The sequence below is a fragment of the Phyllostomus discolor genome, chromosome 3 (assembly GCF_004126475.2).
Source record: "Phyllostomus discolor isolate MPI-MPIP mPhyDis1 chromosome 3, mPhyDis1.pri.v3, whole genome shotgun sequence".
Classification (NCBI taxonomy): domain Eukaryota; kingdom Metazoa; phylum Chordata; class Mammalia; order Chiroptera; family Phyllostomidae; genus Phyllostomus; species Phyllostomus discolor.
In genome coordinates, this window is record NC_040905.2 from 148,134,574 (window position 1) to 148,162,168 (window position 27,595).

At 36.7% G+C, this 27,595-nt stretch overlaps 1 protein-coding gene across 1 annotated transcript in view; it reads left to right on the forward strand.

The window, feature by feature from the left end:
• Positions 1–27,595, forward strand: part of MLLT3 (MLLT3 super elongation complex subunit) — a 273,770-nt gene that overhangs the window by 129,663 nt on the left and 116,512 nt on the right.

Genomic DNA, 27,595 nt, shown 5'->3' on the forward strand with positions numbered 1-27,595 from the left:
AGGATAAGAGGAGACTGAGTTTGGAGCACTTTTCTTCAACATGTGTAGGTTGGAGTTTTCAGACATCACATAGAGTATGCGTTGAGACTGTGTAGACTTATTTAGCAAGAAACTAGATACAAACCCTCTGGGTGTCAGAAGCTTTAGCTTTAACTTCAGAAGAAATGGGGAGTCATCTACTCTAGATGATAAAGAGTTGGGAGAGGCTCATGGGCCTGGCATGCTAATAAGGTAAAATTAGAAGATGACATTTCAGAAGGCACTGTTTACAAAATTTTTTCTCATTGAACAATGTCCTCTCTGTATGAAGAAAAGTTGTTTTCTCATTTGCATAATAAAGTGTAGAGCTAATAGTTGGAACTTGTTTAGTTGAAAATTAGCATTTAAATTACTAAGAAAAATATATCTAAATAGCAACAAGTTATATATTACCAAAAACTACAGGAGAAATTTAAGTAAAATTCCTAGGTTTGGAGATGAAAAGAGCTTGTAATACATTAAGGATTTAAAATTGTAGAATATTAGCTTGAAGTGATGAAATAAAAATAAGAATAAGCTACAGCAGGAGGGACTTAGGTGAGAAATAAACAACTATTTCTTGAAATAGTAAACACTGAATGCCTATTGAGTTAGGCACGTAAAAATGCCTTTTCTACCTAATTTGAAGAAGCCATTAAGTTTTTAAAATTTATTTGGGATGGCTTTAAGGTATGGTTATCTTGAATTAGAGCGAGGTATATAAATGACATCCTTGTTCCTTCTGGCCCTAGAATTTAATACCCATTTTGAAAAAGACATTTGCCAGTTTGATTTTAGTAGTGAAATCCTAAGGAAAGTTAAACAGATGAGGCTGTGGTTGAAATAAAATGTATTGAGGATTTGGCCCGCCACAGTTATTTTAACAGACGGCCAACTCTTTCTCCATTCCATTTGCTCTGTAGTGTCCATAATCACTTTTTTTGAATCATGTCCTCGTGGGGGTAACTGAATTTTCTCCAGTGCTCCATGCCTAAGAAGTGGAAGAGGTTTTTAACTGGTGATATATTATTGAGTGAAGAATCTATTGTACATGGTGGGGAAGTAGTTGGAAGTGTGTGTAAAGAGCAATTTGTTCCCTAACTTTCAGTAGGTATCTCACAGGGTGACAAAAATTAGATAACTGTGGAACTTGAGGCTATTCCTTACTTAGGTGTTTCTTAAATTAAATTGTTCTGGGTATAAAGTCTTTCAAATTCCTAAGGAAAATGGCTGTTTGCTCCCATAACACCAATTAGGGAATTAAATCAAGAATTGGCCAAGAATCTAAATGGGAGATTTAATAACTCTTAGATGTCTGACTGCAATGGGAAGTTTCACCATTAAAAAGAGTATATTCATATCCCAGTTCCCAAAAGCTACTCTTAGAGAATTCATCAAGGAAAGCTTGGCTTTGGAAATCAGATGACTGGCAACAGGGGGTTCATTCTCCTTCTCCCTTTACTTCAGTCTCTGGAATCATAAGTTTTTACCAGTAAGACTTATTTTTCAATGCTTAGCTTTAGGGATATCTCTTAAATACTTTCTATGAAATCCACTGTGACCCTTTTATTTTTTGTGACCACCACACCTTGCCATTACTTCCAACACTGCAGTTCTCATGTTATAATAATTTACTTACAGGTTTGCCTTTTGTTTTCCTTTGAAAAGAGTCTCTGGTTCTAGCTGTCTTTGTGTGTGCAACACTTAGCACTTACCAGGTGGTCAGTAAGGAACTGATCGAGTATCTGCTATGTTCCTGTCATTACATGAGGCACTCTGAGATCATAAAATAAATGGGTTTTTAGTGGCTATCCCTTTCTCATTTCCAAAAGGGTAGGAAGGCTATTCAGTGAGTTAATACATGAGTGCATCAGGAACTAATTGGTTATCATTGGGCTGTATAGAAACATATTGTGTCTTAAAGAGCAAAATTGTTTTTGAAGTGCCCAGCCCAGAAGAGTGAGGCTGTCTCTTCAACATATGCAGGAAAAAGGAATTTTTACCCTCTTTGAAGAGGCAGCTTTGAAATGGGCGAGCAACAAGCTGGCTGCATCTGAAATTGTCAATCCACCACTGTTGAGTTGTCATACAGAAATTTGTCTTTGGTCAACACAGCCTAGGAATGAATGGAAACTTCAGAACTAAAAGTCCTCATGTGAAAGGCAAGGAGCCAGGAGTGAAAGCAGTGGAGGCCCTGTCCCAGAGGCCAGTGGAGGAGTTATTTCACATGCTTATTTTGAGGCTTCTTCCTTTGAAGCAGTAGGAAGAATTGAAATGGAAAGGCCACAGGTATGCCCAACAAATTTGTGGCCTATAGTTTGACTCTCAAGGAGATAGCATAATTTCTTTTGACTACCTTTGATTTTACTTTAGTTCTCATACATTTTGCTTACCTTGTTACTTTAAACCTGCTTTTTAAATACCAAGTCAGTGGAAGAAAGGATATGGGGTTTGGCAAAGGAAGGAAGCAGATAAAATAACTTGCATTTGTAGGAAGGACTGTACTTTGTTATATATAGGCTATGATATTTTCACATTTTACATTGTAAGGACACCAGAAGCTTAACTTGGCACCTCAGAAGCACTGTATTGCAGTGGGTCGGAGCATGGACTTTAGGTAGTTTCTAATCATCCTTGTGCATGATTTGGCCTTTTATAAATTATGAAAACTGAACCATTGTGATGCATTATTTCCCTAAAAAATATTTCATGGTTTTTATTCAAATTGATTACATCCACAAATGAATGTTGTTATCTGTATGACATTTCAAATGTTGATTTTTATACCTTTATTTCTAGAATACTTTTACTTTTAAAATAATGCTACAACATCCCAAGAAAGAAAGCTAGGACAGATACTACCCATGTCTGATTAAGGAAACTGAGTCACAGGGAAATTTAGACACAACTGAAATATCATAGTTACCCAGTTAGTGACCCAGAACTCTAAGTCATAGTATCTGACTTCTCTAGGCTTTATTCTTTCCTCCTCTCTGAGCTCCTTGTTTTGAGTCAAATTGGTTAGTTTTTCCCAGAGGAAGGTCTTATCTTAGCATGAATTTGAAAAAGTTTTGGATTAGTTTGAGTCGGGACAGGGAACCACCTGTTTTTCCTCTTGTAAAAAGAAATAAGGTATAGGAAAAGAGACAAATAGTCTGCTCTGATTGCAAAGAGAGGCCAACAGCAGTAACAACATAAAAAGAAAATTAATTAGAGAAATACTTCTAGTGCTTAAAAGGCACCCTTCACAATAATTGCCTTGGGGCACAAGTACAAAGTTAAAAACTTTCATAAGAAACCTAAAAGCATCAGCAACAACTCACCCCCCCCCCACCTCCAATAATACAGCCAGCAGCATTATGTCATATTAGAACATTAAACTTATAAAGGAAACTATTTTAAGCAGTTCCTTCCCAATTTTCCATCCCCCTCAGTAATTAAAGGGCTCCATCATGTTAGGAATAAAGTTGGGGAAAGAATTCAGGCCCTGCCAGATGAGGGCAGACCAGGATCTCTTTAATTGAGTGAGAGCTTTCAAATCCAAACTATCATCAGGTCCTGTCAGTCTCTCTCCTCATAGTCTCTCAAGTTCATTCCCACAGCTGCTATTCTTCTCCAAGCCCTCTATGGAAACTTCTGTTCTGAGTTCCTAGAGATGGAACTTCACCTCTGCTGAAGCCACCCTTTCCTCCTCTTCTCTCCTCCCTCCCTCCTTATGCGTTTACAGACATGGCCTCATTTCTAAATACAGCTAGACTATGAAGTAAGTAGTATTCCCTTGTTACACATGAGGAGAGCTGAGAGGTTACAATGACTTGCCCCAGGTCATAGCTATTAAATGGTGGATTTAGAATTTGAAACCAGGTCATCTCATTCCCAGTCTTGTGGTCTTTCACCTTGCTATAGCTGTAACTGCAGTGATCATTTGCAGAGGAAGAGAAGATGTTTGAGGTAATCTTTGAACTTAGGTTTCAAGGTTCGGTAAGACCATGAGCAATAGTTTGAGTTGTCCCTTGACAGGGGTACACTGGCCACTCTGCAGTTCACCAGCCATAATTCCAGGTTACATTTCTGGCTCACTTTCAAGAGGCAGAGCAGGCAGTCAGTATAGGGTTATTGAGCACCTGTTCTGTGCTAGGTACTGTGCTAGGCTCTGGAGTCTCATGCTGAATGAGGTAGAACAACTCTTTTCACAGAACTTAATGCCCTCATCTCTGTGCACCTCTTCAGTGAGAGCCAGCAGTGTTTATAGAGCTCTGTAAACATCGTGGAGTACATCATGTTAACTTCAATGCACATATCCGAGAGGAAAGTGTAGTGACGGAGGAACAAAATTCTGCTCCTTGGCACAGCTATCACCAGCACAACAAGAATCGGAGATCAGTGGTGGGCTAGTGACAAAGGACCTCGTCCCTCATTATACTGGAAGCACAGCTACACTCCGCTCTGCAGCAGGGTTTAAGGCATCTCGTACTTGAAAGAGACTGTTTTTCTTGACCATCCCAGACGGTGATTCTCCTTCCTACTTTGGCAATTGTAAATAGGGATTGAAGTTAGGCAAAGACTGGAACAGGACTTCTCTGCATTAACCCCCAACCCCCAACCCCTTCCCCCAAATCCTAAATACTTAAATGTTTTACTGGTTAGTGATCTGTGAAACATACAGTTATAGAAAATATTCCTTTGTCTTTAGGATTTTCTTTGTTGCTTTTATATCCCATTGGTAGCTCATCTCATTTTAGAGTAACAAGTGTATGTGCAGACACAACTCATATTGTTAGGATAGTTAAGCTCAGTGTCTCACCAGAATACGACTGTACAATTCAAAGGACACTAGCTTCAACCCTCATTTTGTAAAAGAAACTAGGAAGTTTCTTTTCGTCCTAGGAAGACGTTAGATGACTCTATATCTGGGTCTAGATCCAGGTCTCCTAAACCCCTGAGCAGATGGAAAGGAGGGATTTACTGAGGGTTTTTTTTTTGTCTGTCTGGTATTATCATCCTCTGATCAACAGAAAAATGTGCTGACATAAAGGTGATAGGTTCATTGTCAGCTTTAGCTTTGAGTGGCAAGATTTGTTTTCACTTTTGGGGGTCTACTTTCAAAGTTTTTAATTGGTGATGTTAGTGAGACTGCGTCAGGGGTTGCTGGACAAATGGCATTGTGAACCAGAGACTCACTGTTTCACTCTTTTAAAAAAAAGGTTATGAGCAACTTGTTGAGTTTATCACTTTAAAAAGAAAAAAAAATTCTTGAAATTTCCTATCATGACTGATGAAACAGACCTTGAAGTGAACACATTAGACTTTTCATTTTTGCTCCAATTTTCTCTTGGCAAATAGAAGAATTTAATAAGAAAGGACCCATGATTCCAAACAAATAGGGTCTAAGTCCAAGACATCTAAAGCTTGCGTGGAATCCCTCCGGCATTTATCCCACTGGGCCCCAGGAGGGAAGGAGACAGAAGTCCATATCCCTGTTCTAGTCAGAGTTGGTTCAATTAAAGGTGAAACTGTCTGTCAAACTATTTATAGCATGTTTATAGCATAATGGAAAAACAAAAGACCACAGGTTTTAAAGCCTGGCCTTTATTCACAGATAGTAAAGACTATTTTATTTTGTTTTATTTTAAAGGCTAGATTCCTTAACATGGTCTATATACAGTAATTGATATGAATTTAATCCATGACATTTTAGCCAATTGATTATTTTTATCATTTATTATTAATAATTTGTTCAATTTTGAAAAATCAGTGAAATGTCAGCCTTTAGGATGAAGATGCCATTTATATTTAGATGGGTACAGAGAGGCCTCAAGATAAGATATTGTTTTAGAATGTAAGTGTTTTTCCTTTTAAAATGCTTAGAAGATTGGTTTTATTAGCTTTTCCAAGGCATTTCAACCACATATGATATGACTAATAGAATTTCCAGTATAATTCTGTAAACATTAATTTTTGGTGTATAATTATATATTACCATTTACCCTAACATCTATTCCTCCATGAGTTTTGAATTAAGTTACCATTACTTCTTTGTTCTAAGGATATAAATTCTGTGGCTTTTTTTTCCTTTTGGTACTATTTCACAAGTGACTGCTATAACTTATATTTGCATAATATAATAAAGAAGGAACGTGTGGGTGAGGCATGCTGAAGTCTATGAGGAAACTTTGCTACCTGACATATTTGCTTTTGGGAAATATTTATTAAAGTAAAGTTGTGATCTCAGGGACTGTGTTTACAAGTATTTCTCTGATTTGGGTCTCTCCAGCTTGTTTAGAAAACAAACCCACTGACTTGCTTCTTCAGTAGTGGAACTTACAGAGGTGATTGCACAAAATCAAGAGTGTGTATGTGCCTCAAACACTAGTTTCCTTTCCCTGTTTTTAAGCCTTATTGTCATAAGGCATTTCATCCAGATATGTCTTCCCAAATATGCTGTCCCATTAATGCTGGGACAGTCATTTCCTAACTGCTTTTGGATCTAATGAATTTGGAAACAATTGGGAAGGAACTTTTTAGGTAGCATTCTCATATTTCACATTTAGGAAAATATGCATTAATGAAATATGTTTGTTTTAGTAGGACAGTTTTGTTGCTAACTGAAATAATACCCTGACTGACAACTTTAATCATATGGCATCCTCAACCCATTAAAATGAAATATCTATGTTTGGTGGATGACTCAACTTTGGTAGTGCAGTAGCCCTCATATTTTAGAGTATGATAAATCCCTGGAAAAGGTTGGTAATGTATATGAAAGTAATGCACGTCAAATGTGATTTTTCCATAAAACCAGTGCAAAAAATTGGGGACTTTAGTCCTGACTCAAGGATGTTGGGCCAGTGTTTTTTTCCTTTTTAGTGAATTTATTGGGATGACACTGGTTAACAAAATTACACAGGTCTCAGGTGCACACTGTACAATACATCAGCTGTACACTGTATTGTGTGTTCACCACCCCAAGTCAAGTCTCTGTCCATCACTATTGCCCCTATACCGTCCTCCACCTGCCCTGACTCCCCTTCACCTGGCAGTCGCCATACTGTTGTCCATGTCCATGATTTCTCTCTCTCTCTTTTTTTTTTTGCTCAATCCCTCTACCCCCTTCACCTCCCAACAGCGGTCAGCCTGCCTCTCATCTATGAGTCTGTCACAATTTTGCCTGTTAGTTTATTCTGGTCATTAGATTTCACATATGAGTGAAATCATATGATACTTGTCTTTCTCTGACTGGCTTATTTCATTTAGCATAATGCTTTCCAGGTCCACCCATGCTGCCACAAAGGGTAAAAAAATTTTTTTTGTGGCCAAGTAGTGTTCCATTGTGTAAATGTGCCATAGTCATTTTATCCACTCACCTACTGATGGGCAGTTGGGCTGGTTCCAAATCTTGGCATTGTAAATAATGCTGCAATGAACATAGGAGTGCATATATTTTTTCAAATTCATATTTTGGGATTCTTCAGATAAATTCCCAGAAGTGGATTCGCTGAGTAAAAAGTCAGTTCCATTTTTAATTTTTTCAGGTTTTTTTTTTAAATGAGCAAAACAGCTGTAAATGACATATTTCTGATCCTGTCTTTAGTATAAGCATGATGCATATCAACAGCAGCCTGATAGTAGCAAGTTGTATGGAACTGTTTAATATGTGTTATCATAGCCTCATTTTTCTTAACTGAAGGTGCTTTGTTCCTTATTTTAATGTAACTGATCAGAATTTTAAGTTGTACCATAAAGTTAATAAAATTTAGGGTAGCTTCTAGGAAGGGAGATTTGATGGGTGTCTTTTGTAAAATTGTTAGGACTTAGGGGCATGCGATGTGCCTTTTTTGGTAAATTATTGAGGGATATCTGTTTAGCTCTCCTCTTTTACATTATAAAAATTTTCTGCAGAAAGCATAGCCACTAACAGTGGTTGTTGGCATTTCTGTTGTGTTTGAATTTCTGTTTCTTAGACTGCCTTCCCATCAGCACAAAAAAAACTTCACCTTGAGCCTTAAGGTTGTATAAATCATACTGACCTTTAAAATGCATGAATCAACTCTTAAGCCTTAAGGCAATGGATTTTTCATTTTTTCTTTTTCTTTTCTCTTGCCATTGCTTTATAATGTCAAGTAGCCTCAAAGCTTTGGCTTGATGAGTGGCCACTATAATAGGCTCATAGTCCTTTAGTGAATTCATAGAATTATTTTATTCTAGTTCAGCCATGAGTCTTGGATATGGACTTATGACAATAAGTCCTTCATTGGTTAGAACATGATTCTTTGTGCCAATCAACCATTTAAAAATATGCAACAAGTCCTGATGGGTTTTGGAATAGGACTATTTAGAGCATATTCTTACAAATAAGTATGTTTATTTAAAGTATTTTCCATGGATATTGCCTTCAGAAACAGTTTACAAGCTGTGGGAGGAAAAATTGCCCTCATTAAATTATAGTCATAGGACATGTCTTTGCTCTTTTTCTCCTTTTTCGTCAAACTGCTTGTAAGGCACTGTCTTCTTGAGCTGACAACTATATCAGAGAGGGGGTCTGTATATTGGATGAAATCAAATCGGATGCAATAGAATTTAAGATACATTCAAAGTTTTTGCTGAATGAAAAAGGCTTTTGGGGGTAGACTGAGGCTTATGGGGTATGGGTAAGGGGATTCATGCACAGGAGCATTCTGACAAGATAGAATAGGTCCATTTATAAACTATTCCCCGGAAAATAATTGACTTAACATAATGAATATTAACTTTGGGTCAACTAGTTATTGAAAATGAAAATACTGACAGCTGCATTTGGACATTCATATCTATCCCCACTTAATTTTCAAGGTGTACTAGTCTTCCAAATTTACAGAGCATTTAGAGGATAACAGATGCAAACTCCTTGCAACTTACTCTAAACCCTTTCCTCTAATATACTCAACTTATTTATTTAAGTAGGCACCATAAGTTTCTATGTAGTTTTAAACTGAAGTTAGTGAAGAATCATTTGTTCCAGATCAGCCTAATAATTAAAGAGTTATAGAAATAATGTTGGAGATCCCTCATAAATGATATATCACAATTGTTAGGAGTCAAGAGACAGAAAAAGATACTCCCAGCCAACACTCGGAAATGAGAAGCAGCTGTACTGAGGCAGAGACACCATGTGTCAAGGGGCTGGCTATTTTGGTCATCAGTTAAGGGAATCAACTTATTCCATGTCTCTAGGCATTTGATACTTCCTCTTGGGCATCATCTCTAGCCTTCTAGGAACAGACATCCAGCAATAGTGTTGTATAATAAATTCTGTTTGTGCAATGACAATAGTAACATGCAAGTTGCACGATAATAACTATGTGTTGTGCTTCATTGTCATATGTGGGGCCATCTTTGAGTGTGTTACTGTTAAATAGCCTGCAACTACTTTGCTCTTTGAGTTTCTTAGCACAATTAGGATTTTTTTGTTGTCTTTGCCCTTTTTTTTTTTTTTAAGGATTATGTTTTTAGAGCAGTGACCTTTGGGATTACTCTGTTTTTGACATTCTTATGGGAAAGTTTGCATATCTGGTGGATGAAGCCTGAATTTTGGGACCTAGCCCTACTCCTTACTACAATGAAAAGCAACTGTTGTTTAGTCTCTGATGTTTAGAAAGTTCTTTTGTGACCATATTCATGTTTTCCTGGCAGGGACTGCTTAAACAGTAAACAGACATACCTCTTGTGTTATTATCACATTAAGAGTCATAAACTTACTTACTCTTGAGCATTTTGTTTTGTTGTTCTTTCTGTTTCTTTTTTAAAAATTACAGTTTGTGAACTGAGTGTTGTAACAATTTTTGTATCATTAAAATTCTTAGAGAAAGGAAATTTTAGGGGATGATTATATGCAATTCTTTGGTTTTTAAAAAAATAATGTTATTTTAGAAAATGATGTAATTTATGGGATAAAGGAAGTAACTTTACCGAGTGGGCAGAGGAAAAACAGCCGTGTACTTGAATCAGTGAGAACAAGTGATTCACACAAAGAGAGAGCATCTCGCTTGGACAAGGGTGAGTGTATGAGAGACTCTCCAGGGCAGTGGCTCTCACCCTTGAGCGGGGCATGAGAATCTTCTGGAAGTCCTTGGGTAACCAATCACAGGCACCTACCCCAGAGTTTCTGATTCAGAAGGTCTGGGGTGGGGACTCAGAATCATGCTTTATCAGAAGTTTTCCAGGTAATGTTGATCTTGCTGATCTAAAGACCACTATTTTAATAATCAAAGCTGTGGGGTCTTAGCCAAGATTTGTTTGTTTGTTGTTTTTAGTGTTAGTAACTGCAGAAAATGGAAAGAATTAAGTTTGTTAGTGACTGTTGATTAACTAGAGAGTACTGAATCATAATAAAACATATATTTCTAAATTTGGTTACTTGGTGCTTGTATCACAGATTATATCTTTAAAAAGCTTAAAAACCCATGAATGGCATCATTAAAAACATTCATGTGCTTACCTGTATGGTTGGTTTAAACCATCCTGAAGTTTGTTCTTTGCAGAATGTTCAGCTATTGCTAGTAGAGACTTGACACTTCATTTATGTTGCAACCTGGGGATGGGGGGTGGAGGATGAGGAATGAGGGTTTATCTGAAATTCTTAATTGGGGTCTAAATGCCTGGATAAAATACCTAATTATAATTTTTTTTGAAGACAAGTGCTAATTGTATTCATGCTTGCATTCTTAATCCCAGTATGTAAGAAACTGGCAGTGCTTGTGAAGGCGTAAATAAATGACCATCGACACACTCCCCGGAAGTGATTAGGCAGTGGGTGGTGGGAACCATGCTAGCAGACTAACCCACCCAAAGAAATACACTGGTGCCTGTGAAAAAATTTGCTATAGCTTATTATTAATATAGCTTTTTTATTTCAATGAATTTAAGACAAATGAAAATCTATAGAATTAATAATATTAGGGTTTTTAGATAAAAACAAACATCTAGAAACACATATATTGATAGCCACAACACATTACCTAAATGAAGCCAGTATTAAAGCAATGGAGGAGGAACAAAAGCTTTAAATTAAAATGTGAAGTTTAAGTAAACCATATTTGTAAAAGAATTAAACTTCCAATTTATTAATTTTATCTTAAAAAGTTCAGCAGAATCTTATTTTTTAAGGTCTTCATTTTCCTTGCCACTTTGGTGGTGGGAGCATAGTATCCACATCCCAGTCGGTCCGATACCCACAACAGGGTGGGAGCTCCTCTTAAGGGCAGAGACTACGTATCTCTAGCACCTAACCCTTAGTTTGTCAGAAACGTTGGCTAATAGTGCCTTCTCTGTGACGCCATTTAGTGGAGTCTGCATAACTGTTGGCAAAATAGTCATGTGATAAGATAGTTTGGTAGGAATTTAGTAGTTAGAAAATAATTTTCTCACAACATACCTAATATATTGCATGATCTGCACAATGGTGCTCTTAATTAGGAAGGAATTATGTGGCTTGACTAATGGTAATTACTCCAGCTAGGATAGGTCAGAGCTAGGCATTGAACACAAATTTGCTGGCTCTATATCTGGTTTCTCTGTTAAGTCAACTATTAATGTGTTGTGTGTGTGTGTGTGTGTGTGTGTGTGTGTGTGTGAGAGAGAGAGAGAGAGAGAGAGAGAGAGGGAGAGAGAGAGAGAGAGAGAGAGGAGAGAGAGAGAGAGAGAGGGAAGGTAGATGGTGGAAGGCACACATGGGTGGGAGAATCTTCGTTTTATTTCATCTTGACTTTCTATTTTAAATTCCAGAAACCTTGCTGTTTGAATTTCTCTTGAATTCATTCAGTATCACATTATGTTTTAAACATTTTTCTTTTATTATACAAGTAAGAATTTTGTTTTGTAAAATAATGAAAAGATACAAATAAGCAAAAAAAAAAAAAAAGAAAGAAAGAAAATACTTTTTATCCAAGCATCCAACCCAGAGAGCTGGCCATAGAGGCCATTATAAATATCTATTGATTGAGTGCCAGGAATTAGCTCCCTGACCTCTCAGTAAATTGCTTAAGTTGTCATATTCCATCGGTAAAAAGGGGTGGCTGGCAGCACTCTTATGCTACTTATTTCCTTATGTTATAGATTTATGTGACATCCAATGACATTAGCAGTCTTTCAGGGACTTGAGGAAAGGTGTGTTATCTATAAGGAAGAAATTATTTGAAATTTGCTACCTTTAACATCTTACCTGCTCTTTGTCATGAGTAGGAGGAAAATGACTTATTTGCGTATATGATATATGTTTATTTGGGGGTGGGAGTGTATTTGAGAACAAGTACCTTTATTTATGAATAAATCATCATTATAAAATATTAACAACTTCTTTCTGTGATATTTCAAGTTCTGTTGTGTAGTTTCCACCCTCCACAACCCCAAATTAGTCAGATGAATTTAGAGTTTATTAGCATTTCTTCATGAAAATAGAATAACAAGGAAAATAAATTAGTAGAGTAGAAAAAGCTTGATTTTTTTGGTAGTCTTTCTGGTTGACTGTATTTACTCCATGGGTATGATTATGGGCATGTGTGTATTAATTCATGTGCTTTAGTTACTTCATTAGGTGATATCAGTGCATTGTCCAAAAATATGACTATTTGGAAGAGAAACTAAATTAGATAGTGGGCTTTCAATGATATGACAGCTCATAAGGAGAACCATTTTCATAAAACACAAGTGTATCTGTGAAATGTAAATAAACCAGGCTTTTCTCCAGATGGGATAACAGTGCCTCCAAATATTACTATCATGATAAACGATTTTTTCTTTTTCCTATTATTTTAGCACCGTTTTATACTTCCCCTATTTTCTTATAGCCAAGTTTGTATTTCCATTCCGTAGGCAGTGTGCGTACATAAAAATATGTTCATCCATGTAGTTAAATCCCTTGTTAGAATGGTTAGGGAAAGATGACTAGAAATTCAAGTCAACAAACAAAAAAGTACTCTGGAAGCATCAATTGCTGGTCATTCTCTGTAATTTTTTCCTTCTGTAGAAATGAATTGGGCTATAGTAGAATTGTACAAAAAATTAACTGAAAGGCTCTTAGCAAAATTCACATTTATATTAATATTTGATATTTAATAAATCTAGGATTAATTTTTAAAATGTGATATAGGAGTAGGATTTTACTGTGTAATTTTGCAAATAAAGTCCAATAGACTCATAACATGAGTAGTTGCTGGGTAAATGTTATTTTGAGACTTAGCTCACCTTCAGTTTTATAATTTATCTTTTGGAACTGACTTAAGTGAAAGTTATTATGGTCACACTTTAAGAAGAGGAATTTTTCTTCTGATTTACCTGAATGAGGGAACATAGCTCTTCAAGTTAGTCTTAATTATTCTCTTGTTTGACCTTTGCCTGTAACATTTGGTTTGAGTTGTGTTCTCTTTGACTTTAAGATTCAACCATGGGGGAAGCCTTATTTAATCTTTCTATTGAGCTGTTTCATCTTCTTGAATAGGGCATAAACCTATTCATCAGCCTACCTTTCATATGGGTATGCTATTCTGGAATGCTATTAAGATCGAGTGCATTGTGGCAAGGTGCATTCTATTTAAAAAGCAATGTAATATGTTTCAGTGTGATTAAGAACAAGAGTATTACAAATGCAATGTATAGTAAAATCATAACACTCAGGGTTTTTTACATAATGTGCTCTGCCTAATGTGCAAACAGTTGCCTTAATTTTTTACTTTAGCTTTTAAAAGCATGGTGTTTTTCATAAATGCTGCCAGTATGTTCTGATGTTTTATTTCAATACTTGAATTAATCTGCTATTATAACTAAATTATATCAAGTTCTAAAAAATCAAATTTCTAGTTTGATTTATACTTACTAGATTTAATCTGACTTCATAATCAGGATAAAATAAAAAATCTAATTTATAGATATTTTTTGTGTGGGTCTGTGCCTATTAAATCTATTGTGTGTGTATTCATTTATTTACTGGTCTAATAAAAATAAAATTTTCTAAGAAAAGACTTTATCAGGAAACATTAAAAAATTCAAGTATAATTCAAAATCTTTGTTTTCTTTCTGTTTTTCTTTTGTTTGTTTTGTCCCAATTTCCTGTTTGTGTTTAGAATTTATGATATTTCACTGATAGATGTTTTATGCTTAAATAAAGATATGAAAAGCAAAGTGCATTTGCCTTCAAGTTAGAATGAAGTAGCACATGTGACTCATCTTTGGAATAACAGAATTTCAGATCTAGAAGCAGCCTCTGAAATGGAAGCCGGCTCCTATCTGACAGAGGTGATCTGGGGGAGTGATCCAAGGGACTCTCCAAAGGTCAGGCGGTGAGTGTGTAGTAGAAATGGAGCCAGAACCATGTCTCTTGATTCCTTGATAATTTTTCTTTCACTTGGTCGCTGGACTCAAATTCAGATTATATTTCTATTTTCTACTTCTTTGTTTTGCTACAGCATTTCAGTTTTGCTGCTTTGTAATATGTAACATTGGAGGCTTTATTTTGCTTCCTTTTCATAGTATATGCTAATTTGGGCTTCATGAGTCTGAAGGTGGGCTGAGTGTCGACCAACTGCTGGTACTGTAGGTGATGGATTGCACCAAAAGAATTCCAAAGTAAAGAATGTTTTCTCTTTTTTCATACATCTCGGTCAAGAATCTATGAGGTCAACAAAAGTAAAATCAGATCTCAGAATGTTTAATTAAATGGATTGTAAATATTTGTATTTAAATCTTTTTTAAAGATTTTGAAAAAATCCAAAATAAATTCTGTGTTGTTTATGGCTTATATTTGACTGTTCTTAAGTAACTGGATGATTCTAGTTTCCAGAAAGTGTTTTAAAGCTTTATAGGAGTTATCTCATTATGCCTTTTGACATGGATGATCTCTTAAACCTTCAAGGAGCTGCATGATGGAAGCAGTAGCATTAGCTCCATTTTATGACAGAGAACAGAACATACTATATGAGTGCCCAAGGTGGGATCTGAACTGAAGGGTTCTTCTCAAAAGCTCTGGCTCTCAACCACGAGCCCTTCTGCCCTATATTACACAATTTCCTCTGTCACAGAATGCTGCCTGTTGCTAAATTAAAGTTTCAGTGGGCTCTTGATTTAAGTTAGCAAAACGCTTATAATTCTCACAATACACTTCAGCAGTATACTTGAGAATTCTTACGCTTATATTTGGGGTACAGTAGTAATCTATGGTAACATCTTACCTTTAGTCTTTTTCCTCCTCTTTCTTCATATTCTGTTTCAGTTTCTGCACTTTCCATCCTCCCTGGTTTGTTTGGAGTTGTAGTCAGTGTGCCTTATGCCTTATTCAACTCCCTCCATTTTTATTCTCAAAAGAGTAAATAATTTTCTACTATTACTAAATAAAAGCTACTAGTTGTTGTCTCCCAAATTCATTACTAATATCCTATTTTATCTTCCTCTTAGCAAACTTATTTCCTTAGTATCTCATAAAGAAATACCTAATTCGTTACTCATCAGTGGAATGTTTCTCATATACTCCAGATTGGTGCTATAATTTCCTAAGCTTTTTCTAGAATCATTACTTTAATTACAATTTTTTTTCTGTCTCCTTTTGGCAATGCCATACCTGCTTTCTTTAACAAGCTAAAATTAAACCTAATGACTGTCTCTCTGCTTCTCCCTGGTTTTGTTCCCTATCCTTTCCAGTCTGTGAGTTTCCACCTATAATATTGATTGTTACAGTGTTTGTGTTCCAATTTTCCCCTACTAAGTAATTCCTGGAATTGAGAGACCATGAGGACTACCATGAAATTAGCACTGCATTTGGTAATCAACAGGTATTTTATAAAAATTGACCTATAAAGAAGAATAAAATTGTTTTTTCTCCTATTACTATCTATCTCTATTTAGCTAAAGGACCAGAGCTGCAAATCTGAGAAATTGATGTAGCTCCCTTTTATGGTCAGGATAAGGAGGAAATGATCACTACTGTATTTAATAGGAGCAAGCAAAAAATTAGTATACTCTGTGAAAGTAGATTTACTTTAGTAACATCGGTAAATGTTTATAACGTACTTGTGAACAGTGGTTTCAGATTTAATTTTAGCAGTGGTTTACTTGTTTCCCTCACAAAATTCTAAGGGACCCTAATACTGTACCTAAAACTCAGAACTGGCCCTTAGACTTAATCACATTTTTATTGTTTGGGGCAAACACCTTATTGCTTTGATAAAAGCAATATAAACTGCCATACATGGCTAACACACACTGCAAGGGTGTAGAGTTTCTTGAAACACAGTTTGAAAATTCTTGCTTTAGAAGGATGGGGATATAGGATTTTCCCTGCTTTATTTGAGAGGATTGAGAGATTGTCAGTCTAAACAAGAACCACATTCCTGTATGTACTGTGTGTAAACAGTTGCCATCATATTAGCGTCACCCTCATTCTGTCTTCATTTGTAACATCTAATGGAGCTTAAATCAATTAGGAGACTTAGGATAGGCTGTCTCTGTGCCAAGTGCTAAACAGAAAAATAAAGCAGAGTCCAAAAGATGCTAAAAAGAAAGCTTGTGACTAATCCTTCCTCTAAAGTTAGAACAGTTTGAGTATTTCCCTGGAAGCATTTGTTTTGCCTACTGAAAAGGGAATGAAGCAAAATTTGAGAGAAGAGAAAATGGACCACTGATTTACTTTGGATCATTATTTTTTAGTGTTTTTGTGAAGTTAGGTTGTGGTGATCTCTTAGGCTATTGTATTTTTTAAAAATGGGATATGGGTCTGATCTTTGATTTATTATATTTGATTATTTTATGTAACACATTGCTACTTGTATCATCCTAACACAGTTCATAGCTCTCTTGTGTATGAAATTGAAACCATTTCATCATCCTCTGCTTAAAGGCAAAGTATTAAAAATGGAATTGGGGGGTGGAGGGATCAAACAAAGAGGAAAGAGGACTTACGGACTTAGACAAAAGTATGATGATTGTGGGGGCAGGGGGTTAAAAGAGGGGTAGGTGGTAATGGAGAAACAAGAAACAGAATTGCATGCTATGGAAGAAAGATGGGTGTAACACATTTAAAAGTGCCTGTTTTATACTGTGGTCTTATTAAAAGAAAAAATTATTTCTGTTCAAAAGTAGCCCTTTAGTATGGATATGTGTTTGAGAAAACTGTAGTTTCTGTATTCTAATATTTTGAGTGTCATCACTCTTGTACTCTTCCGTTCTCTGTTGAACCATGTGACCTCTTCCCTTGCAGCACAATTTCCTTCCCCCTGAGTATACAGCTTTTCACTTGTGATCTTTCTTTTTCTCAAATCACACTCAAGCCACTGCTTTTTTATTGGTTGTACAATTGCCAAGAATTATATCTATTTAAAAAAACCTTCATAATGAGGAATCACAATGAAGATTATATATGTAAATGAATTATTTTCTTGGAAGATTGTAGCACTGGGAGAATTTAAGATTTGAGAGATGAGATTGTGAAATTGTAATAGGCAAACCTATGTGGTTGTTAGAAGGTGAAGTTAGGACGGAAAAGAGGTATAAAAAGGAAATGTCACTTCCTTCTTCCTTCAGGAACAAGGAAGTGACATTCGCCTCATTCAGAGAGGAAAACCCAGGTAAGAAGCTGAACAGCCTTGGAGGCAAATATAAGGACAGGTTTTCTTTAGGTTGTTCACACATCTTCCTCTGTAAGCAAAATAGAGCTTTTCCCTGCTTGGCCAGCACATTCGCTGCTCCTTTTCTCTCTCAGGTCTCAGCTTAAATGTCACTTTCTCAGAGAAGAAATACTAATCTAAAATAAAAAGGAGTTCCCCATTCTCCTCATGTCAGCCTGCTTTATTTTCACTGCAGCATTTGTTATCCAATACTGTTTTATTTTCATTATAACACTAATAATGATTTTATTATTAGTAAATTATTAATACTAATAATGATAATTTTATTATTAGTATTTTCTTTCTCAATATTTTCTTGCATGTGTGTTCTTTTTTCTTCTCTCCTCCTCCCCTTCCCTTTCTCCCAACAGTAGATATAAGTCTAATAATTATTACAGGCACCTTGTCAGTTGTGTTTATTATTCTGCCTCCAGTCCCCGGAATAAAATCTGCCCTTAGACACCATCTCTGGCTAGACTGTCATGCTCAAGGGCTGGACTCCATCTGATCTTTGTAGCTGTATGACTATGTAGTGCCTGCTAGATTAAATGAGTAAGGCTAATATCTGAGGAAAAAAGAATATTAATGACAAAATAGAATAATTTTATAAATGAAGATGACATTTTCCCCCCTTCTAAATAAAAAGCAGCACCAGTCTTAGTGATGGCTGGGTCAAGGGTAAAACTTTCCCAAGTTTTACCCTTGTTGTCAGAGGGCTGTCCTATGGATTATTTGCTTCTCCTGCCTCCAAATATCATGAGGTTGTTGTTTTAGGAAGAGGGATTTTTTAAATGGCTTTTTATATGATAAATAATAAAAGCCATAAAGAGTAACTGTGTTTCCATGTTGGCTTTTTAAATTTGTGCATTTTTCCTTTTTTTATTTCTTTTTAAAAAAACTTAAATTTATTGGAGTGACATTGGTTAATAAAATTATATAGGTGCACAATTTTTTAATTTATTGATTTTAGAGAGAGTGGGGAAGAAGAGAGAGAGAAAGAGAGAAACATTGATTTATTGTTCTACTTATTGATGCATTCACTGGTTGATTCTTGTATGTGCCCTGACCAGCATTTTGGCATGGCACTCTTACCAACTGAGCCACCTTGCCAGGACAAGGTGTATAATTCTATAACATGTTCATCATCTGTATATTTTATTGTGTGTTCACCACCTCAAGTCAAGTAGGTTTTCAGTGTAGTAGTACACACTGACATGAAGTACTCCTCCCAAATACTGGGAGGGTCAAAGTTACGTTACCTAGAAGATTATTTTTCTCCATGTAGTTAATGTTCCTTTTTCAGATGGACTTTCTGAAATAGGGTATTCTAAAAATATTTTGCCCAAGGTTTAACTTTGCAAAATAAATGATAGAAATCTAAAATTTTTCCATTTGAGTAATTAAGAAAAAATCAAGTCTGTCCCTATGTTGAACTTTCTATGAAGATATAGATTTTTACTGTGAAATTAGCCTGGATGTATACTGGAATTTCTGCTAGGCTGATCACTTGAAGTAATGCTGTATATTGAATTATATTGAGAGAATTTAGGGCAAGTTGGTGTAAGCACTATTAATTTTAGTGAAAGATATAACCTTGAGGATTTATATTTAATATTCCAAACAACTCATAATGTTACATAGTTTTGGGCAATTTATACATTTTGTTGGCTCATTTGTTATATGTGTCTTGAAGAAATGATTGTGAAGATGGTCTTATTTTAATATCACAAGATGAAATGTGTTGATTTATCCACGACTTGATGGACCTTGCTTAATTCTAATGTAACTCCTCAGAAAGCTAAAAATGTGCATATATATAGTTTAATGCACCCATATTTTTTTTTCTTCTGGAGAGACTAGGGATATTCTGACTCAATAAGTAAAGATTCCAAGTTACTAACAAGTGAAGTCATTTTTATATGTCATCATTAAGATTTTTTTCAGTATAGCCACTTGGAATCTTGAACTCCTGTTCTAAATCTAGGGGTTTTCCGTAACATTTCAAAGTCAACAATCCTGCTTTTATATGTGTAACCCATTATCACCTACCTGGACTGTCTGAGTATGTGTAATATCAGGTTGTCTGTATAAGTATAAACTTCACATTATCTGTTTTTTCTTCATTATTTTCTCTGTTTCTACTGTTACTGACTGATCATCCATTATGCTGCTTTACTTTCAAATGCCTTTGCTTATACTACCTGCTTGATTTCCAGGCCTTTCTTCTCAACTTCCAGGTTTGTTCTGTCTCTTCTTTTGAAACTCATACTAAAGTTATATTTCATTAATTAAACTCAAGTTCATAAGTGGGGGAGGGGGTTTGCTGGGTTCCGACAGGAGAAGAGGCTAGCCCTTGGGAAGCACAGAATTAAATTGAGGGGTGGGACTTACTAGTAGCATATATTACAGGGTGGGGAAAAGGCTTACAGTAGTCAGTATGCAAGAAAAATAATAGTTTATTCTTGTATTATTTATTTATTGCATTATTTTCCATACAAACAACTGTAAACCCTACTTTTGCCCCACCGTGTATTAGAATTAGCTAATATGATGCAATGAGAAAAAAGGTTGAACCCATAAGAAGGAAACTGCCATTTTGTTTGGGAGTTTTGGCAGAAGGCTCTCTAGAGTCAAGACCTATCTGCTATTTGGTATTTTTTTTGAGGACCCACTCAAGGAACCCTGAGGAAGGTAGGTAGGTGGTATTCTATATCTGGCCCACTTAGCTAACTGTATCTAGTTGTTTCTTTAAAACTCTATACAAAATAACTAGACAGTTATTTTGTATGATCACTGTTCTTTTTTTAAATTATTTTTTCTTTTATTTTTAATTTTATTGATTAGGTATTACAGTTGTCCCATTTTTCCCCCCTTCATTCCTCTCCACCCTGCACACCCCCTCCCACCCACATCCCCCCCCTTTAGTTCATGCCCATGTGTCATAAGTTCTTTAGCTTCTGCATTTCCCATACTATTCTTACCCTCCCCCATCTATTTTCTACCTACCATCTATGCTACTTATTCTCTGTACCTTTCCCCCCTCTCTCCTCCTCCCATTCCCTGTTTGCTAACCCTCCATGTGATCTCCATTTCTCTGGTTTCTGCTCCTGCTCTAGTTGTTTGCTTAGTTTGTTTTTAGTTTTGTTTTAGGTGTGGTTGTTAATCATTGTGAGTTTGCTGTCCTTTTACTATACATGTTTTTTATCTTCCTTTTCTTAGACAAGTCCCTTTAACATTTCATATAATTAGGGCTTGGTGATGATGAACTCCTTTAACTTGACCTTATCTGAGAAGCACTTTATGTACCCTCCCATTCTAAATGAAAACTTTGCTGGATAGAGCAATCTTGGATGTAGGTCCTTGCCTTTCATGACTTGGAATACTTCTTTCTAGCCCCTTCTTGCCTGGAAGGTCTCTTTTAAGAAATCAGCTGACAGTCTGATGGGAACTCCTTTGTAGGTAACTGTCTCCTTATCTCTTGCGGCTTCTAGGATTCTCTCCTTCATTTTAATCTTGGGTAATGCAATTATAATGTGCCTTGGTGTGTTCCTCCTTGGGTCCAAGTTCTTTGGGACTCTCTGAGCTTCCTGGACTTCCTGGAAGTCTATTTTATTTGCTAGATTGGGGAAATTCTCCTTTATTATTTGTTCAAATAACGTTTCCACTTGTTGCTCTTCCTCTTCCCCTCCTGGTACCCCTACAATTTGGATGTTGGAACATTTAAAGATGTCCTGGAGGTTCCTAAGCCTCTCCTCATTTTTTTTTTGAATTCTTGTTTCTTCATTCTTTTCTCTTTGGTTGTTTTTTTCTTCCCATCACTATTGGTTCCCTGTGCATTTTCCTTCATTTCACTTAGTGTAGTCTTCATTTTTTCATCTAATTTGCAGCCAAAATCAACCAATTCTGTGAGCATCCTGATTACCATGGTTTTGAACTGTGCGTCTGATAGGTTGGCTATCTCTTGGTCACTTAAAAGTATTTGCTGTGGAGCTTTGATCTGTTCTTCTGTTTGGGCCATTTTTTTCTTTTTTGTCTTGTCACACCTGTTACGTATGAGGGGCGGAGCCTTAGGTGTTTGCCAGGGCGGGGCAACCCAATTGCTGGGTTGTGGCACTGTGTATGTGGGGGAGGGGTCCAAGAGGGAACAATGGTGTTTGCTCTGCTCTCCCTAGGATTTCCTAGAGAGTCCCTTCTGCCACTTCCCCCAAGCAAACTGGGCCTTTCTGGCGCTGATTTGCAGGTGGGTGGGCTTGTATACATTGTGGAACCCTGTGGATTTCTCCAAGGAACTCTCCTGTGAGGCTGGGATTCTCTCCCTGTGCCTCAACCCCCACAGGTGTTTTCAATTGGTGGTTTGAGGCTTTATTTCCCTGAGCTGGGGCCCTGGGCTGCTCGGTCTGTCTCGTTCCCCAACTTCACCTGGTTTGTCTGCACACAAATGTGGGGCTGCTTGGTCAGCCAGCTGCCCTGCATGCCTTATTGGGTCTGCCCGCTGCCACTCCATGCCTGGGGTCCATCAGCCTCTGCCTTATTCCCCGAGGTCTGCAAGACTTTGCTGCAACCCCTCTCCACCTGGCACCCGATTCTGTCCGGCTGTCCAATTCCACCCCTCCTACCGGACTGGATGTATGTGTCTAACTCCTTAGTTGTCGGACTTTCGTACAGTTCAACTTTCTGTCAGCTTTGGGGTTTTTTTGTTCCTAAATTTTTGTTGTCCTTAATTTGGTTGTGCAAGAAGGCACAGTGTGTCTACCTACGCCTCCATCTTGACCAGGAGTCCCTGATCACTGTTCTTTATTGTGTAGGAATCAGTTAGGATTTTAGAACTATATTAAAAAATTAGCAAGGTAAAAACAGCTCAACAATATGACTCAAAAGTTGTCTGATGTTACATGTTTTCTTTAATCCCTTTTCAAGGAGATGAGGAGGTTACACAAAGGGGGAAAACCTTGTTTTGTTGTTTAGAAATGGGCTAAATGGAAGCAACATAGAATGTGTGTGTGTGGATGCATGCTCATAAAACAAAAACAAAACCCAACTGTTGATTGTTCTTGTCCATCCATGTTCAGTGACAGTGGGGTGCTCAGACTACTAGATGTTGGCCCTGGACTTCAAATGCTCACTCAGAACAGTTGGGGGCAGAGTCATGTGCCATGCAACACCCTGTTTCACTATTCATGTGTCACTATTCATGACATGAAGCTGCGAGGAAAGGAGTCTAAAGTGCTCAAGCTGAAAGGGACATTTGTCATAGTACAGTGGTAATACCCAGTTTATACATGGAAAGTTTGGTGTTTCCTTCCCAAAGGGCTCTGCATGGTAAATAAAGTAAAATCAATAATTGTCAATGGGCAACAGAGCCATGTCATTAACAAAAATATTCAGATGGACATGAATCATAGTATTTAAGCAAACACACTGAGAGAGGTTCTGGAGAGGAATCCACCATCTATTTTCCTAAGGATTAGGGGGAAAACTGTTGCCTGATGATATTTTTTAAAGCTTAAATGAGGGTTTTGTGGGTCTAGAAGAGTCTCTTTTTCTTTCATGCTAAAAAAATGAGATCTTTTCATTAAATTTATTTGTTGTAGGTGTCTATGGAATTATTACATAAGCATAAAGTCATTTAGTCATCTAAGGTACTTTATTTCTCTTTACCAACACAGCTCTTTTTTGAAGCCTTTTTCTCCTAAAAGAAATATATTAAAAATCTCAGATAATAAGTAAGAATTTGTCTTATTTCATGACAATTAAATGATGACCCTTTTTCCCTTCCATATGTTTTTCTTTTCTTGTGTACATTTTTTGCTCAAATTAAAAATTAAATATGTTAATGATCAATGTATCTATTTGGCATCACACTACATATTATATATATGGGTCTTTATCATGCCTATTATTTTTGAAAAATTATTTTGGGGAAAAATTAATTACTCATTTTTTATAGAAACTTTGGTCTGTTCCTCACAGGCATGAATTTTGGGTGCTGTGTGCTGGTAGACCTGCATGGTACATGTGTTCACTTGGACAGTTTTAAAAATGTCTCCTAGTTAGAGCCTTGGACTACACAGGTAGTAATGTCTGGAAGGAGAGGAGAAGGCACATGTTATTTATGGCTGTATAGTGTTCATTTCAAAATGACATTGGAGATCTTCTGGCCCAATTTGTTAAATCAATTTCCTAAATTTGGTACTATCAGAATTAGAACCAGTTAGCATTGGGTACTCAGCTTTCAAGAGAAGACTCATATGTGGCAACACTTTCTATCACCTGCACCAATTTTTTAAAGTTCATGATGATTGTAGAGAGTTTGGAGAAGAATTTGATGGGCTGATATCAACTCCTGGCTGCTCTGGCACACAGCTTCTTCAGCAATGGTAAATCAGTGAAGGGTGGCATGAATCTTGAAAAAATTCAATTCAGCAAACATTTGTTCAGTACCTATTATTTGTCTCAGTGTTAGTACCCAGAGTCACAGATGAATAATGACAGGGTTGCTGACCTCAAGGGGCTCTGTCTAGTTGAAAAATCTTAAAGGTAAATAAATGTTATCCACCAGCCTTAGAAGTGCAACAGAGAAACTTGGAAGAGGAATAAGGGAAACATTTGAAAAAGGTAATATCTGGGCTGGATTTTGGGCTGGATTTTGATAAGAATTTCCAGTGATTTCTACTGAATAAATTTTCATTGTTTAAAGATTGAATATTAATCTTCCCATTTTATTGTCACCTAAAAATCTTTGATGACTTTCCAAAGATGAACATTCCTTCCCTAGCTTCTGAAACTTGGCCTTTTATATTACATAGCTCTTACAGATTATCTAATTCATAACCAATTGAGAGGAAGAATTAGTTGAAGGGTTTAACATGCTTTGAATTTATAAAGGTAACACTGTGGTCAATGATCATAGAAAAGGAATTCTCAATTAGCAGTAATCATGCCTAGATAAACCTCATTGTCTATAATACTGCCACTACACAAAACCTGAAAAGAAATTCTTAATGAAGATATGTTGAAATGGAAGACCACGCGACGGAAAGAAAAAAGAGACTCTTACATTTTGCGATAGCATGGATGGAACTGGAGAGCATTATGCTAAGTGAAATATGTCAGGTGGCAAAAGACAAATACCATATGATCTCACCTATAACAGGAACCTAAATGAACAAAACAAACAAACAAACAAACAAAATAGAACCAGAGGCATGGAAATGAGAAACAGACTGACAGTGACCAGAAGGGAGGGAGAAGGGAGATAAGAGGGAAAGAAAGGGAAGGGTCTATTCAAGGAACATTTTTGAATGACCAATGAACATGGACAACAGGGTGGGGATTGACTGTGGGAGCAGGGGGAGGGGGACAGTGGGGGAAAATTGGGACAACTGTAATAGAACAACAATAAAAAAAGGTGTTATTGAGTGACAGGAGATCTCAAATGTGGTTCTACTAATTTAAAAATAATTGCTTTATGTCTGTTGTACTATCCATACTGGCTAAAATATTTTCTTAGTTTTAACTCCTGGGTTTTTTGTTTGTTTGTTTTTAAAAAACTGGGTTAGAAACTCATGTTAATGATTCTGGTTATAAGATACTTGAATAAATAAGCAAGCAAACTACTTCCCCTAATTTGACTTTCTTCAGATCAAAACTGTAAATTTGTTTCTGTATTGCTACTGAATTTCTGATGTGTTTATTGTGTATAAAATACTGTTTGCTCCTAATTAAGAACTTGGTGTTCAACAGACGTTATTCATTGTTATTTATGAACATGTTCCATTTAAAAATAATTGAGGTATTTATTGGTAAACAATTTCTTATAAAGCCAGAATTCTATGGAATATTAATGCATAACAGATCATTTCCTTTAGAGGGAGGGAAAAAAACCAAGACTTTCCATTATAAAATATGCTCAGTAACAGCGGTTTCCTATAATAGGAGCAATTTGCATACAAAATAGAGAAAATGAATTATACAAAAAGGAATAGCTATAACTTCTCTGGCATGTACAGTAACCCACAAAATAAACTTCCTTCAGATGACATTGGTATGATTAATCCCAAACAACCTGGACACTGAGACTGCTGTTCTAAAAAGGGGCTCCACAGCCTGGAAAGGCTGTGAGTATACTAGCCTTCTAACTGCGGAGGGCAGAGGTGGTCAGTGCATCTTTAGTAGCATCATCCAACCCCCAAGGTTCAGGGTATTTGAATATTCATGACAGGTTGGCAGGTGGTCAGTGGATGAAGGACTGAAGTCACTCTTGAGTCCTTGTGCTTTTTCATATTTTATTAGAGAAACTTGTAAGGTCAGGTGAAGCCCATCATTCCTGATTAACTTCTGATGTCAGTTTGAGGAGATAGTCAAATGTTAAGATCATATCTTCAGCATACTTTGGGATATAATTGTATTTGTTCCTGTGGAACATGTAAACAATTTTCATGTGTATCATCACAGTTGTCTGTAGTGAAAATACCTCATACTTAATTTTCCCACACATATAAGTAGTTTTCTTGTATTTTGACAGCCATACTCAGAGATACGTAGATAGCATCCTCCCTCTCTCTCTCTCTCTCTCTCTCTCTCTCTCTCTCTCTTTTAGGGAGGGGAAAGAGAGAGAGGGAGGAACATCAATGTGTGGTTGCTGGGGATCATGGCCTGCAACCCAGGCATGTACCCTGACTGGGAATCGAATCTGCAACACTTTGGTTTGAAGCCCGCACTCAATCCACTGAGCTACACCAGCCAGGGCATCCTCTCTTTTAAAGTGAAGGGAAATAGAAGTTGTCTGGAGAATTTTTAGTCTGGGGCTGTGGACTTGAGTCTTCTAAGTCAAATCCAGGGCTTTCTACTTGCTGCCTCCTTTCTACCTTTATCTGAAAAGGTTATATGATAATTGGGTATTTTACAGGTTAGATTTCCTGCCTCACTTCAGTCACTTAATGAGGATTTCATGTTCCAGACTGTGTGCTGTGTCTTTTACATACATCATCTGGTTTAATTCTTACACTGTCCAGAAGAGGAACCCCAGGTTCAGGGAATTTGAGTAACTTTAGACTTAGCCTGGCTAGTCTGAGGTGGATCCTGGATTGCCACCCAGGTTTGCCTGAGCCCTTGACGCTCTTTATTTATGTTCCTGAGATAGATGAGTTGGTCTTTGAGGAATCAAGGGAAATTATGGATGAGATTCCTGAATATATAGTAATAAAAAACTCTGCTGAGTGTCAAACCAGTGATTCAGACAGTTAATGCTTTGGGAGGGTAAAAGGGGAAGAGATGATAGTACTTTGTGGTCTGGAAAGGCCTTCTAAAGAAATTGGGTTTGAACTAGCAGAAGATACTAAGAATAGCATCAAGGTATGATGGAAAGAATAACAGGAGGATGAGGCACAGTTGGTAAATGCTGGGCATATTTGAGAATTGATGCATTTGAATGAGCCACATGAGGGGTTTGGTGGGTGACTAAAGGAGGAGGATGCAAAAGGTAGGCAGGAGCCCTGTTGCAGAGGATGAGGGCTACCATGTGTGGCCTTGGTGTGCAGCATTACATTTTTACCTCTTTGTAATACTGCCAAATGCTGGCTTAACTAGAGTAATTCCAATTGGCTTGTGGCTGATTTTGAATTAATGGAAATTTTAGTGGGATGAAATTATATTTAGCTTCTTAGGTTGCCTCTCATTTTCCAAAAGCTTATCTAAATAGTCTTTCTTCATAAGAAATACAAAACCTTATTGTTTCTTATATTCTTATGATGTGAATAGATTTTAAGTGTTTGTATATATACCAATATTTCAATAAACATTCTTTTTGTGGAGGAAGTGAAGGACAATAACTTAATGGGTGTCAATAACATTGGGAGACTGTGGATTTGGGATTTTCTAAGGAAGGAGGGTGATCCTGCTACATTTTAGCACAGAAGTCAGAATATCTCCAAGAAGTGAGGGGTTTAGGGGTG